Below are 13,341 nucleotides of genomic sequence, written 5' to 3'. Positions count from 1 at the left end.
TATTTTTAAAAACCTCAGATTACCCTAATTTTTATATAAAAAATAAAAGAAAAATGAGCATCAATTAATGATTAATAAGAGTGTTGCGTATTTAAAGATAGTCAATTCACAAAAAAATCTAATTAACGCTTCATAATTTTTTTTTTGGTGGAACAACTCCTTATAATAATAATTAACCATTTATTGACTTGCTACCTTACATCAATAATTAACCATTTATTGACTTGCTATCTTACATCAAAGGTAAGCAATAACAAAGATTTAACAAGAGCGTAATTAGTATTGCACCACGTAAAAAGAGAGAAAAGCTCATACAATCGGCTTTAGCCATGCCTCTACGGTTACAGTGATTTAATTTGTTTTAATTATTGCGGTTCATCAAATAACCATTATTTTAATTTGTTTTAAAAGAAAAATGGTAAATACAGTATTAATAAATATTTTATAAATTAATAATCACGATTAAAAATTATTTTTATCAGTTTTAATTTCCATCATCATGTTAAATTAATATAATTTATAAGATAATAAATACTAAAATTTTTTGTTTTCCTATAAAATCCATTCACTTTATAAATTAATAATTAATTAATTGGAAACTAAATATTTTGCAACCCACATTGTATTGTATTATACTGTATTGCACTATTTTAATTATGATTTATTGTATTATGTTGTATTGCATTAGCACCGTATTATAACAATATTGTATAATGTTTGGTGCAACACTGTACTGTATTAATCTTTAATTAGATTATATTTAGTGTTGCATTGTATTATATTAATTTTTTTAAAATTAATTTAAATTATTTAATTAGAAAATAATATTTATTAATACTTAGAAAATATTAAATATAGAAATCTTAAATTTTAGAAATTTAACAATTTTAAAAAATATCATAATTCTTCGGAAAATCAAAGCGTATAGCCTTTAATTTTTGAAAGCATAAAATTTATTTTCAGTATCTTCTAAATATATTACTTGTGAAATAAAGATCGAAACAAATAATTTAATCAAATAATCTCTAAATAATATAACAACAAAAATAAATAATTAAAACCTACAAGATTAGTTCAAAAGTCATCTTAGGATGATAAAATAAAAGTTTATACGTACCACATGATAATTACAAAATAATAAAATGATACAATTGTTATAACATATTATTGTAATTTAATTTAATTATAATGTAAAATAAAAATAAAAACTAATATTATATTATATTAAAAATTGTATTATTTATTATTATTATTATTATTATTGTTATTAAAATAATAGTAAATTATTATAAATTAAAAATAAAAGAAAAGAAAAGACAAGCTAATGTGGCAGTGAGTTGGGTTTAGCTAATACAACAATTGCCGCATTAGCACAATCCCTTATACATATCCTTTTTCAGCCAAACACATTATTGTATTAAGTTAATACCATGTGGGATTTTAATGTAGTGTAACGTGGGGTGCCAAACACACCCTATATACACTGCATTGTTTGGGGTTTTTTTTTTTTTCAAATACCACTTATTTTATGACATTTTTATTTTAATTAATATGACTTATCTAATTATCGTAAATATTTATTTAATCCAAAATATTTTTTAATTTTTTATTGTATTTGAGTAGAGTTTTGGGGATTAAATGAGATATTTTGTCTATATTAGCAAAACTTAAAATTTAGGTTTTAAAGAGGTTAGAGCTTTTTTTAAAGGTTAAATTGTCTAAAAAAAAATACTCATTATTCATTTGAAATTTTATTGCATTACTATCCTAACATAATTTTAAAAGGTTAGATTTTTTTAAAGTTAAATTATCGAAAAATACACATTATTTATTTCAAATTTTATTGCATTACTTTCATAACATAATTTTAAAAAAATTCTATTAAAATAATTTTATAATTTTTGTAAGTTGCTCTCATTGTCAATTAAATAACAAAAATCTAGCTCTATTTAAAACATTAACAAAACATAGCACATTTTAAATGAAAAGGCCAAAATTTCTGACTTTTATATGAAGTCTAAATTCTTAATGGGTCATTTAATTTTAAATTCTCAAATATACCCATATACAATTTATTTATTACAATTTTATATTTAAATTTAGTTTTTATATTATTATTACTATTTATTTGTTTTAATTATTCTTTTTGAAAATTTAACTTTAACTGATATGGTTTTATAAATTTTTAAAATGTCAACAAAATTATTTAGATTTTATGAACTTGTAAAACTTATAATGTATGTAACTCTTCAAAGATTATTTTTTAAAAATAAATAATTAAACATTTTAATCATTTGTTAAAAAGTGAAAAACAACCATGTCATTTATATATGTTTATTCATAAATATTCAAATATTCAAAACTATTCATACTTCCATATAATTCAAAATATATTCAGATTTTTTTTTTTAAAAAAAAAGAGTTAACGCAAGTTTTTAACCCCTGGGGGCAAGAGGCATCAATTCCACCATAAATTCAGCATAAAGTGGTTTGGCCAATGCTTTTTTTTTTTCTAATTTTATTATAACTAAAATTTCAAAGTTATATGTCATTACCATCTTTCAAAAAAAAAAATCAATTTAAGGATGAACAAAAATTTTAATGACCTGACCACACCACTTCAACATGTTAAAGAGGTGCGTTCAACCAATAGACCTAGACATACCATCTAGTAGATCAATTAAATTCCAAAATATGACACATTAATATTTTAATGTTTAATCAATGAGTTTTATTCTAGTAGGTGCTACCTCATGTGCACATACCTTTTATTGGTTGAGATGGGCACTCAACAAAAAAGGACCCCCGATGTCGCTGAATTTTAAAATGGAATGCTCTATTTTCTTTTTCTTTTTCATTTTAAATTAGGTTGTGTTTACTTTCTGGAGTGGGAGTGAAGAGTGTGCATTTCTCCCACTCCAGTGTTTACTTCAATAAATTGGCTCCGGATTTTCCATTATTTTTTGGAGTGGAGAGTGGGAGTGGGACTCCCATCTCCCTTTTCTACCTTTTTTAATTTAACTTAATTTAATATTTTATATTTAATAAAATAAAATAAATAATATTATATTTATTTGAATAATATTATTATATTTATTTGAATAATATTATTATATTTATTTTAAAAATAATAGTACTATATTTATTTAATATTAATAATTAATAATAATAAATAGTTTATTCTAAGAAAATATTAATTTTGTACTAAATAATATTATTATTTTATATAATAATAAATTTAATATAATTATATTAAATAAAATAAAATAATGTTTCATTTTATATTTACCCTTTTTTACCCTCTTTTTATTAAATTTACTATAATTATATTTAATAAATATTTAAATAATATTATATTTATTTAAATAATATTATAATATTTAACTAAATAATAATTTGGTTTGATTCTAAGTCTAAATTACTTAAAAATATTATTATTATATTAATAGAGAATTAATAATATTACTATATACCATCTTTATTTGAAAAATATAATATTTTTTTATTTATTTTAAAATATTAGTATTCTATTTATTTAATATTAATAATTACTACTAATAAATAGTTTATTCTAAGAAAATATTAATTTCATACTATGTTAATAGTAAAAATATTTCATTTATATTGCCCTTATCAATAATTTTTAATTTGTATAATTAAAATTAAAATTAATAAAAAATTGTGATGTTCATAATTAAGAATATTAATAATTATTATAAATTTACAAATATAATAAAATAAATGTTTATTCATTAAATATATTTTTTATTAACTTTGTAATTAAAAACTATAATTCTTTAAATAAGGATAAAATTGTAATTTAAAACTATTTACTCCCAATCCAAGACAAAGTAAACACATAAATTGAATTATGATCTTCATTCCATGCTTCCATTTCAGTGTAAGTAAACAACTCACTCCCACTCCCACTCCACACTCTCAATCCTAGGATTCTCACTTCTCAAGATTCTCACTCCAATCCAAAAAGTAAACGCTTAATGAATTTTCCTGCAGTGGATTCCGCTTCGGACCTATAGACACTACTGAAATTGCATGTCCTAATTAATGGCTCATGAGTCGCACCTGACCTACAAAATATAAATCTCTCAAGCATGTAACGCAAGCTTTGTTTCTCTTTCCTCAAATTTTTACTTTGATCAGAATTACAATAAAATCCATCTCAAGATTCATTAACCGGATTAACAATATTCAAGTACGGCAAGAATCAAAATTTTTTCTTTGATCAGAATTACAATAATTTGTAGTACTTGGAATAAGAAGAATGAAAAAGGCTATTTTTATTGTTGCCAACGGTAGTAAACCACGCTAAAAAATTAACCAAATCCACAATATTGTAATAGTCAAACATATTGTAGTATACATACCTAACCACATCAATCAAAATTTAAATAGCGGATACGCGGATTTTCCAAAAATAGTAACTTGATTATGACAAATTTAATTTTGCGAATAGCATATATGTAATAAAACTTCAATAAATAAATGAATGCTCAAAGAATTAATAATCTTGATTAAATAATAAAATCTTTTGGTCTTGATTTAGACCAATGTACTATGATTATGTTTGGAACTGAGGTGCTATAACTTTTAAAGTACAATTTTTGTGGAAAAAAAAGTTGTAACTGTGAAACAAAAATTAATAATATATAGTAAATATAAATTTTAAATAATAATTTTGACAAAATTATTAAAGATATAATAGATTTTCTATCATACAACTGAAAAATTATATCAATATAGCTTCCAAGCTATAGTAGCTATTATTTACCTACACTTTGGTACTGTAACTTTTAAGTTACAACTGTCTAACCTCAATACCAAACACAGACTACATTAATAATCTTGCTAAGTGCATAAGATAATTTTTTTTAATCCTTTGGGGCCCGATGAAAATATAAATTAATAATTAATCAAATTTAAAAGATACTAATTATAAATAGAATAAAATTTCAATTTTCTTAATTCTATTCTTTTCTAAAATAAGCATCCAATGATTTGAAACTAAAAATAAAACTAATGACTAATGTATTTATAGAACTTATGTTCTATGTATTTTAAGCATCTAGAGCACTTTATATTTTAGGTATTAATTTTGAAAAATATGTAAATCAATTTTATGCTTACATACAATGTAGTTACATAAATTTTTGGGCTTTTACGTACATGTATATACATGACATATTTTCCAAAAGTAGTAACTTGATTATGACATATTTTCACAACATTTATTAATTTTTCTTGTATATACATTATAACTTTTGAAATTGAATCTTGGTAAAAAAAAAAAAAAAAATACTACTCATATTAAAATGACAGAAGTACTTAAAATATAAAATTTTTAAGTTAATAAATATTTAATTACTAATAAATTATTTATAAATAAATAAATTTAATATAATATTTTTTAATTTCAATAATATTATTTTATAGAGGATTTTGTGTATATGAGAAGAAGTTATAGAGCTCCTTGTGGCTAGGTCAAATTGAAACAGCGAAGATACCATAATATTATGAATCATATCAACTTTAAATGCGGGATCTAAATGGTAACTGCCATATCACGGAAGTTGACTTGATAAAATCTCAACAGATTGCACACATGGCTAACATATACATCAAATTGATTAAGCTGCTACTTCAAGATCATTCCACACAGTCACAGTACCCGTTTCTGAATCTTTCAACGTGTTTTTTTTTTAATAAAGAACGTAAGACTTTCATTAATTCACATCAATAAAAACATTTGATCTTTACTGGTGGGGAGTCCATCCATCCAACAAGATTACTGTGTCTCAAAACTAATTTAGTTAAGGAGTGGGTATAAGCATTACAGAACTTAAAGATATACTAACATTTTACATGTTGAAAATCTTTGTTATTTTGGATTTATGAAATTATTCACTAGATTTATGATTTGCTACCCTGCTTGTTGTTTACTAAACTTGCAACAGTTTGACTGTCAGTTGCTATGGCTTTAGATTGGAAATCTATATTTCTGGCTACCTGAAACCCCATTTTACAGCTTCAACTGCTGTATATTTAACATCTCTACCGAGTTGAGTTTGCTGAATTGTTGCAGCTATGATTTTGTTACATGAGTCCTTAATTACAACTTCCAAGCCTATTATATTCTCGTCATATCTAATGGTTGGATCTACATAAACCTTGACAACATGAGCAGGGAGGGGACTCCACTTTTGATGCACCTTAGATAGTTTCTTCTCTGCAAAACTTTGTCCAAATTTCTTAAATTTCTTAAAGGCATCTATCACTAGTTCTGCCTTTACAACACTTTCCACAAAGTAGAAACTTTTCTTATAAAAAATCCACATCATAAAAATACAAAACCAAGCAAAATAAAATTAACAACTGCAGATTTGTAAATTTGGGTAGAGAAACAATAACAAACCACCACAGATCTCTAGATCTGAGTGGAAGAACATACTACCACAGATTTGAAAATTTGAACGGAAGAACAAAACCACCACGAATCTAAGGATATGAGTTGAGAAAATAAGAAAAGAAAATAAAAGAAAATGAAAAAAACAAGGTTTTGTCGAAAAACCAACTCATAGAGTTGAATTTCCGGCGAAAGAAGAGTTGAAATGCTTCTGGATATTCAGAGGGAAGAAGCCGTTCCTTAACTTATTTATTTATTTATTTTTAAGATATAACCGTAGTGAAGCTGCTAAGAAATTATTTTTACCCTGCTGAATAATTTTATTCCTTCAATAAAAATTATTTATTGAGATTACTATTGAATTTTTCTAAGTGACTAAAATAAATTATATTTAATTTCATTGAGATTATTAAGAGTTGCTTTAACACAAATAAAATATTACTTATATTATTAAGGCTTCGTTAGGGCTTATGAAATATATTTTAAAAATTATTGGGTCTCGAAGAACTTTTGCTACCGGGAGAATTGCCTGGGTATCTAGCCATTTAACCCTACTTCAAATTGTGTAAACCTACCACACTAAAAAAATTAATTACAAAAAAAATTCACAATATTTTTAATTATTTCAAATAGGGAAAATTTTGAGCATGTAACCAATTAAATGCTCATAAGACATTAATTGTTAAACTTGTGGTACAAAAGTACATATTTTGGACAATTTAGTCATTTCACATTATAAGCATAAAATAGTTAAAGTTATTTTAAAAACAACGTTAGTGATCAATAATGATTAAGAAACTAATGTAAAAAAATAATTTAATTAATTAATTATTTAAAATTTTGATTTATTTTAAATTAATGCGAATTTTTTTGTAAGTAATATTTCAAAATAAGGTGGATTTTATATAAATTGTGGGGCTTCTACCCTTAATATTTATCATGAAGGGATAAAATTATAAATCATGAAAAATTTCATATTTGAGTTTATAATTATCACATTAGTTGGTTATTAATGTTTATCATGAAGGTATAAAATTACAAATCATGAAAAATTAATTGCATAAAAATTTAATAAATATAAATGAGTAATATGTGTGAAAGCTGTCTCATCAAATGAAATTCAAATATTAAAATAATAATTACAGACCCCAGCATTTAAAAGGACTCCTGCAATATATATGTGTGTGTTTAGTACCATTATTGAAATTTCAAAGGCTGTGTTTCTGGCCCAAGGATTAGCTATAAATAGAGAATCTTCGTACCATGTACATGAGCATGTGAATATTATGGTTTGTTAGAAAATTTTTATCTCGTGCCTGAATTATAATAGTACAAAGTCACTTTATGTGTGGGCACCCCTTCTTTTTCTTTTTTCCTCCATTTTTAAGCTATGAACAGGGAAAATGCTATTTAAAGAAAAATTGTGTTATAAAATTTTATAATTACCTTGATATTTCAATTTCTTATACATTTATCAAAATTTCATAACTTGTTTTTTTCAAATCAAAATAGCATTGTTGCTATAAATAGAGGGATTTGTGCTCACATGCAGCTCATCAAAACAAAAGAAGTCTTCTTTTCTTTATCTCTTGGATCCTTGAATAACTTCTCTCTCTCACTTCAACAACCATCTTTCCTTTTGAAGTAACTCTTCTTTTTTATTTTTTACAAATAATAGGTTGGTACAAAGACACTTGATGGACCAACAAAGTGTTGGCTCCACTGTCAATGGAGTCCCCTTAAGTGGCTTGACTGTGTTTGCTTCCCAGTTCGAGTCGCAGGGAAGTCGCCTTTGTTGGGAGAACATGTGCCTCTCGGTTCGAGCGGGGACTTATAGTCTGGGTTGTGGTACGGACTTAAAGGTGCCTCCCATAGTTAGGACCCTCCCCAAGATACCTCGTGGTCAAAAAAAAAAAAAAAAAGACACTTGATGGGATGAAACTATGGTGCAACGGTTGCAACATATCACTTAGTTTTGTCTTTTTTAATTAATTACACCCCACTACCTATTTTTTATAAAAAATTAAATAGACACTAGAAGTTACAAAGTTTTATATATGAGTCTTTTTTTGGGATAAAATGAATTTTGAAAAAAAATATTAACTGTTATTATTATTAATATTTATTATTGTCATTATTATTATATTAATATTATTGTTATTATTATTAAAATTTATTATTTTAATTATTGTCATGTATTATTATTACTACCATAAATGTCATCATTATTAATAATATTAATGTTATTATTATCATTATTAAAATTTATTAATTTATTAATTTAATTATTTTGTATTATTATTACTATCATTAATTATTATTATTATTATGAAATTAATTAATTTTATTATTTTAATTGTTACAATTACTTTAATTAAGTCATTATTATTATTTATTAATTTTATTACTATTATTAAAATATATTAACCTTATTATTTTAATTATTATTAATTGTTCTTATTATTTTATTAATAGTAATATTAAAAAAATTATTAATTTTATTATTTTAATTATTATATTATTATTAATGTTGTCAACATCATTATCATCATCATTATTAAACTTTTTAGATTTTTTTTAAGTAATACTATTGTCATTATTATTATTTTGCCTTAAGTAAATATTTAAAAATTTTTAACTTTTATGATTTTGTAATAAATAGTAAGGACTTAAGTGTTAATAACTAATTGAACACATCCCAACCGTTAAACACTTTAACTATTAGATCTATTGTTAAATTAAAAAAGAATAAAGTTTGGGTATTGTGCAACTGTTGCACAGTAGACAGACCCCACTTTATGAGGGGTACTATTTTTTTCTTATTCTCTTTTTTTTTTTTTTAATCTTGATCTTTCAATTTTTTATACATTTATCTAAATTTTTTAACTTTTTTTAATCAATCAAGTAGCATTGTTGCTATAAATAGAGGCATTGGTGGTATCTTTTCTTTATCTCTTCGATCCTCAATTAGCTTCTCTCTCTCTCTTCAGCAACATTCTTTCCTTTTAAAGTAACTATTCTTTTTTTATTTTTCACCAATGATAAATAGTACAAAGACACTTTATGAGGGGTACTCCTTTTTTCTTATTCTCCCCCTTTTTGTGGCTATAAAACAGAGACACTGGTGCTCACTTGTAGCTCATCAGAACAAAACAAGTCTTCTTTTCTTTCTCTTGGGTCTTAGCTTCTCTCTTTCTGCGCACAACTTTCCTTTTACAGTAACACTTAATTTTTTTATAAGCAAAATCTTTTTTCTTTAATAAAATGATAGTTTAATTAGTTAATTAGTGTCAGAGGAGGGAAATGGGTGATGCTGGTGACAGAAGATAGAGAGCGCAGATGATGATATGCTCTAATGGAGTTTGTATATCACTCCTTTGTGCTCTCTGTGCTTCTGTCATCAGGCCAATTCAGTCCCTCCCCTCACTTTCTTGCTCTACCTAGCTACTTAGCTCATTATTTTTTAATTTATTATCTCAATAATATAAATATACGTTCATGTTTATGTTTTTATTTTTAATAATTAAACTTTCTTCATGCAATATGATTATTGCAGCGTGAATTTGGCAAGGAAAATTATTGTTCAAAACATTGTGTGATTCTTTCTGAGTCTCTTTTATCCAAAAGAAAAAGAAAAAAACGGCTTGCTTAATTTGCATTTCTTAAATATCATTTTGTATTATTAAAACAATTTCTGTTTTGCAGTATAACCTTGGAGGAAAGAAAAGGGCTTTGAGTTAAAAAAGCTAGAAAAATGAAGAATCTTGATGTACTATTTTGTGCATGGTCATGGTATACAATTAGGGTTTGTTACAAAAATACAATAGTACAAGAAAAAGAGACATTGTGGAGGAGAATGTCTTAGGTGCTCCTGAAGCTCTATGTCACGTGCTTATTTGGTGCTCCATTCTAATCAGAAGTGGAGACAGGTTGTTAATTATTGAAAAAATAAAATGCTGTTTAGAAAAAAAAAAAAAAAGCCTGAATTTTGCTACTCTAGTTAACTTTACCGCTCTTCAAGCCGTTTCTTCTCACAATTCAATGAAATCTACATCTGTTTTCTTGTCATTTAATTTATATCATTTTGCCGCTTCTTTTATTTTTATTTTTTGGTGCAACTCTTACAATCGGTTTTCGGCAAAAGTTTTTTAAAATAATAAGATGACACAATCCATCCATCATGCTTGTGTTTCTGGCAGAAAAGTGGGTATTCTTCCTGCAAATAGTACCCTCCACTATAATTTCAAATTAAGATAGATAATGTTAAAGAGGAGAAAATATTAAGGAAGATTGGAATTTAAAAGATGAAAATTATTAAAATAATTTGTTATGTTTCACCACGTGGCAACTTGTTATTGGGTATATCACTAGTTAAAAAAGAGACATGGTGCTTCAGGAGCATCTAAGGCTTTCTCGACATAATGAGTGGTCACTACTGATTAGAACCGTGGAAGAACATTTGGACAGCATATTCGGGGAGTGTATTACCAAATCTTAACCAGAGCTAACCTCTATAAAAAAACCCCAAAAGACAATAAGACAAGTAAGTACTCTCGCCTACTCTAGATTTCTTCATTCTTTTTCTTACAAAATCACATCAAATTTTCTGTTCTGTGCGATTTCAGGTGATTGAGAATTTTCTGCTCGATGTTACAGATTGTGTTTAGTGTTTTAGAAGATTTGCAGGCCATTATTCCATGAAACAAATTTAATGCTAGTATTTTATGGTATCAAGTCGCTAATTGACTCCACCCGATCATCTTGTTGTCTCTTCCGGGCCGAAGATAATTAATAATTAGCAACAATGATGCGAGACTCGATCAGGTGCATGTAATCTAACTCTCTTAAATTTCAAATCTTGGTGTCTACTATAGCAAGGATAGAGAAATTCCTCCCCCCCCCCCCCCCCCCCCCGCCGCCGCCGCCGCCATCATATTGGATTAAAGCAAACTTTGATAGTCTGTCTAAAGGGATTACCGGGCAAGTTGCTAGTCTGTCTTGGTGTTTATTTTGCGGAGATTATGGCTTTTATTCGTGTAATTGAGAGGGCCTATGAGAGAGACTGGCGTCACCTATGGTTAGAAAGTAACTCTACGCTAGTTATGCATCTTCTTTGAAAACCTACAATTAACCCACCTCGGCAGCTTTCATAATAGATGGATTGATTGTCGCTCCATGAGCACATCTACGCATTTCAGGTTCCCACACCCCTTTAGAGAGTGCAACGGTGTGGCAGATGCTTTCGCTAACCTGGGTCCTTTGCTCCGCATACATACACAAATGTTTGTAATAAAAAAAAGGTAAAAAAAAGGTAAAAAATAAAAAAATAAATGATAAAAAAGGGTTAATGCGAGGAAACCCAAAACTTCAAAAAGTAGTGATTATTAAAGAAACCAAAAAAACTCCCACTTACACTGCCATGCCGATTTAATTAATTCCTTTTATGCCATCTTATGGCCCCTGGATGCCTTTGTTTTCTATGGTTGTCATTGCACATGATGGCATTGCTCTTTTTATTCTTCTTATTATAATATAATCGCCTCATAATGAGTTTTATTTCTGAAAAATGGGTACTTGTTATTTTGAAGGGAAGGATATGAAAAGCCATTACAGAAAAATGGCCTTGTCGTAAAATCTCGGGAGAAGGCATCTTTTTCCAGTAGATAGAGCTTATTTATGGCTCTTGCCTCCTTGAGTACAACACTTTACCAGAATAATGCTTACTGATGAAGGGATGTCAAGGCTTCCTCACCATTAATTTTACATCTTTATGATCCTTTAATATTTGAGGCTGTTATACTTTTTGTTGATCATGATTTTGAATTTTCGATTTGCATAAAAAATGGTCATGACCGCTGAGAGATGCGAACAGTAAGATTTATAGCCGGTTAACAAATGGCTCAACATGATATTCTCTAAAGATGACCATTTTCCAGAACTGATTTAGACTGCTCATCCAAATCCTAAATACTTGAAATAAATTTGTTTTTAATGATATAGTACAAAATTGTGGAGTAGGAGGAGAGAGAAGGCGCATTAATGGCGATATTGTTGAGAAGATAGAGGGGACAAATGATAATATGCAAATGGAGTTGATGCATCTCACTCCTTTGTGCTCTCTATGTCATCAGGCCACTTTAGCCCCTCGCACTTTCTTGCTCCACCTTCTTACCTTATTATTTTAATTAATTTATCTCAAGAATAATTATAAACGTTCATTTCTCATATATATATGTTTAATTTGTTATATTTTAGACTTCTTTTTTTTTGGCATATATATTGTTTATATTTACTGAGGATATATATCAAAAGTTGATTTATTGATCCTTGATCAGTTTCAGAGACTATTCTATTCGTATACTTAGTTCAAGTGTAATTCACTTCTTAATTTACATATTTTTTCCCTCCCTTTTATTGATGGTAAATCATATTCATTTTGTTTAGTTTAAATATGTTTTGCAGTCAAATTTCAGCAAATACCGGAGAGAGCCATTTCGAATCAAGGTGTTTGAGCATGTGTTGATTTGATTTCCCCAATGTTGAAAATTGTAACTGCAAATTGTTTTGCTTCGCTGTATATTAATTGGAAAATTTCACAAGAGTTTCGAAGTCTCATGTTTATAAATACATATTAAGCCAATTATCCACCGATTATTTTTTGAGCTTTTGTAAAAAATGCACAAATACATTTTTTTTTCTTACATAATTTTGGTTTAAGTTAACAGTTTTTTTACTCGTCTACTTTCCCCTTTAACTCCGTTACAGTCTTGCTGATATCACAGTGCTAAAATTATCATTTTACTTGGAAAGCAAAGATGGCATGGTACACATGATTGAAAAAGAAAAAGCAAACAATAATAACTCATTTATCTAGACCAAAATTAAAAAAGACTACATAGTAATCATAATTGAAAACAACT

At 26.7% G+C, this 13,341-nt stretch overlaps 1 long non-coding RNA gene and 1 other non-coding gene across 2 annotated transcripts; both read left to right on the top strand.

The window, feature by feature from the left end:
• The first annotated feature begins 9,392 nt into the window (after positions 1 to 9,392).
• LOC127898720 (uncharacterized) lies at positions 9,393 to 13,022 on the top strand. Its single transcript, XR_008050576.1, has 2 exons — positions 9,393 to 11,245; positions 12,010 to 13,022. It is a non-coding gene; the product is annotated as an uncharacterized LOC127898720 (long non-coding RNA).
• Positions 9,708 to 9,854, top strand: MIR156E (microRNA MIR156e). The gene has a single exon (NR_161484.1). It is a non-coding gene; the product is annotated as a microRNA MIR156e (primary transcript).
• Positions 13,023 to 13,341: the final 319 nt, after the last annotated feature.

Source organism: Citrus sinensis, chromosome 1 (assembly GCF_022201045.2).
Source record: "Citrus sinensis cultivar Valencia sweet orange chromosome 1, DVS_A1.0, whole genome shotgun sequence".
Classification (NCBI taxonomy): domain Eukaryota; kingdom Viridiplantae; phylum Streptophyta; class Magnoliopsida; order Sapindales; family Rutaceae; genus Citrus; species Citrus sinensis.
Note: the sequence above shows the minus strand (reverse complement) of the source record. Positions and strands in the feature narration are given on the sequence as shown.